This window comes from Protopterus annectens, chromosome 5.part0 (genome assembly GCF_019279795.1).
Source record: "Protopterus annectens isolate FY-2018-M chromosome 5.part0, PAN1.0, whole genome shotgun sequence".
Lineage (NCBI taxonomy): Eukaryota > Metazoa > Chordata > Ceratodontiformes > Protopteridae > Protopterus > Protopterus annectens.
In genome coordinates this window covers 1,136,813,181-1,136,816,853 of record NC_056735.1, presented here as the reverse complement: position 1 = coordinate 1,136,816,853, position 3,673 = coordinate 1,136,813,181, and positions in this window count along the sequence as shown.

The following is a 3,673-nucleotide window of genomic DNA, read 5'->3' as shown; positions in this document are numbered from 1 at the left end:
AGTGCATAGTCCACAGCTAACACTGCATGCATCATGTTTAATCCAAGTGATATTAAAGTACTGGTACCATTAGCTTAATGTCATAGCCCACAGTGGTGGCGTACATGCCACTTCTTTACCTGGGCAACCGGGTACCATGCACAAGCCTGCCAAGTGGGGTTCCTTGATACTGCAATCAGCTAACCACTGTCATCACTGGTTGAAAAACCAATACTGGGAAATGTACTCCCATCATGAGGTAGTCGAGTACCAGAATGAGGCATATGATAAACATACTGCATGCAGTTAACAGGGCAGTACTAAAGAGCACCCCCATACCCAACCAAGCAATGGAAATGGGATTTCAGCAGGAAAATCACTTGTTCAGTCCCAATCTCTGTATGGGAAATGGTTATATTGAAGTGTTCCTCGGCAGTTTCACTAGGGTTGTGAACTGGTATCATCAGCCATGGTTCAAGGGGGTAGCCTGCATCACCTGAATCATAACGAAAGAAATAGAAGTTTACTACTAAGCAAAACATTTACCAATAAGCACAGAAATTACTATGACTGGACATGCTTTCACTTACCAACAAAGTGACCACGGGGTATCCTATCATCCAGTAAAAGACGGTAGAGTGAAACTGTGTACCACATGTGGAACTCATGGACACTGCCTGGATGCTGAGACATTTTCATGATGCACCCCCATAACATCATGCATTACCTAGCAGTTGATGGAATCGTAGCCCTTCTTGTTCTGGTACTGCTCCTTCTGTCACTCAGAAAGGGTCCTAATGGCAACATTGGTGCAATCTATCACACCAAGTACCACTGGAAAATATGCCATACTCTAGAAGGTACTCATGTTTTGAGTTTGGTATTAAGGTGGACTGAAATAAATATACAGATCCCTCTATGCCAAAGGTAGGTCAAGGTGCTGCTGAAGTATTCTCAAGTTGAAGCCTAGGAAATAACCAGCGTATCTCCAGTTTGTCTCTGGAAGGCCAAAATGGCAAATACAGAGAGGACTATACATACCATAGTGCCCATAGGTACAAGGAAGACCACGTATCCCTCTAGTCCTCGTTTGTGGGTCATGCCAACTCACTAAAGCTCTTACAATATCCTGGTCCACTGTAAGGATTGAAAGGACTGTCGAATACTGTAATAAACTGGAAATAACTGGAATGAGGCTGGAATGAAAGTATTAATTACCCAGAACTATGATGAACTGGTGCCAGTCTCTCCTTTATGTGCCAAATCGTCTTGTACCTTTCAGAATAAAAGTCTGCATACAGTGCAATTTGAATAAGAATGTTTTATTATGCACAGTGGAGAGATGTCAAGTGTCTGAATCAAATCTTACTGTCTCCAATAACTGTGCTGATAAGCTGAAATATATTGAATTATAACATCTGCAGCTTCTGCACATACATCGTCTGTAAATTCTGTACTCAATGTATGTCAACAATATTGATTTGAATCTTACACACTCCACTAACAGTGCTGATAAACTGAAATAAACTAAATTATAATGTCTGTAGCTTCCACACTCATACTCAGAATTCCTTTCTCCTGAAAAATAGAATTAACATCCTGGAATGCTGGATATTTGACCTGACTTCAGCACTCACTTGAGTGCCTTTACCAAACTTCTGTGGACTGCACTGCAATGACTTTCTGCATATCAGTTCAAACTAACTTCTGTGTCTGAAGTATCTCCTAATACTACTAAAATCCTGCAACTTCTACAAGTTCTACATGTCTCTCAAACCTCTGTTCCCAAGCTTTGTACTGTTTAAACAAGATTTGTTTTTACACAATATACCGGACATTCTGTTAGCACATTTTATTCTTATCAGTATTATTGACTAAAGGTTGTTTGTACTGAAATACTCCTTTTTACTACATGTAAAACGTAATATGAAGATATACCTCTCCCTTAACACTGCTCCACTTCAAGGCCTATGCTGAGATTACTGTATTTATGTTTAACAAACCACATTTAAGTGAAACCTAACCTTACATCCACTATAAATCTAACAAGGATTTCTTGGTCAGGAAAGTCTTCATGAGTCAATCTTTGCCTATATCTGCGCTTTCTTGGCCAGTATGCACCATTGGACGCCTGAGGTTTTGGCATTGTTGAGACAAGCAGCTCACAATGAGAAATAGCCAGGCTGGCAGCTACAGCAAACATCTTCACCAATTGCAAAGTAGATGAAGGCTTGATTTTATGTGTAATAAAATATGTGGGCATGCCACAGACACACAAAAAAGCAACCTTGAATTGCAAACAAGTATGAAAAGACAACATTTAAACAAGCTTGACATGCAAATTTAAGGCATTACTCATCTATATCTCATTACTCTGTCATTTGCCTAAATTTTTCTTATGGTAACTAAACTTCCTATATGAATTGTGTTGTAGCTGCACTTAGAAGCAGTCTGCTCAAATTCCCTCTGCTCATAAGTGCAGTTTGTATGAACACCATCCTTATTCATTTAATACCAGGACTTTTATGCCTTTCCTTAATCTTTCAATTCCCTTTTCACAAGTCAAGAAAGGAAAATTCCTAAAGGAATTGCCCACAGTTAGAAAAAGAATACAAAAATATCCTTTGGGTCTAGGGTGTTTTGGAAGGATTTTGCAGTTTTCAAGGGGGCCTTGAAAACTATTTCCTATATGAAGGAAGGGAGCACCATAAAGTTATTTGTGGCTTTTAGTTCTCATTACTAACAATGACATGATAGTACGTGTCAAATGATCAAAAATAAATCTCTGTCACTATTTCTCCATCAAACATTACACTAAATATTTGCGGTAAAATTAAAATAAAATTTTCTCATTTGACATTTACTTTTTTCTACTGGCAATTACAGAATATCACTTAAATTATCAAAGCCATATTGTATTTTTCTTCTTTTCTGTGCAGTGCCCCAAAATGATAACTGTAAACATAAAAGTGAAATGCTCCCTCTGCTTAGACTTAGTCTTTATTTCTCACTAATGGATATCACAAAACACACTGCATGTCAGATGATCAAGGTCAAATTGCTTACACTACTTCCTCATTAAACATTACACAAAATGACATCTGCAGGAAATAAACTGAAAAATATACATTGTATTTGGCTTTTCTACTTCTCATTATGAGGTACCACAGAATAGTTGTTGAACAATGAAAGACCATGCTGCTGCAGATGGTTCCTCCAATAAATACTGCAAAAAAAAAAAAAAAAAAAAAAGACAACTGCAAGGCATAAGCAGTATAGCCAGAAGATGCTGAGTGGATCTGTTCAAGATTGAACAGTCTTCACTTGGCACATGGAGCACCTTAAACTGCACTACCATAACCACTACTCCACTGCATCCTGGTGCTTCACAAGTCAGCACTTAGTTTTGACAAATTGTTTAATTTTATAATATGTTAAATGTTTTGGTCTGTGAACCCTTTTCAGCAGTTACTTGGGCCACAACGGCAAGGGTAAATATATTTTTGACAGGAAGCTGGGGTACTGTGAGAAAGCCCAAGCAAACTCAGGGAGAATATGTAAACTGCACATTGATGACAGAAACTGCGTCGGTGGTGCTGTGGTAGCGTTGTCGCCTCACAGTAAGACGTTGTCCTGTTCGATTCTCAGCTAAAGCGTCTTGTGTGTGGAGACATGCGTGAATGGGCGTACCTTC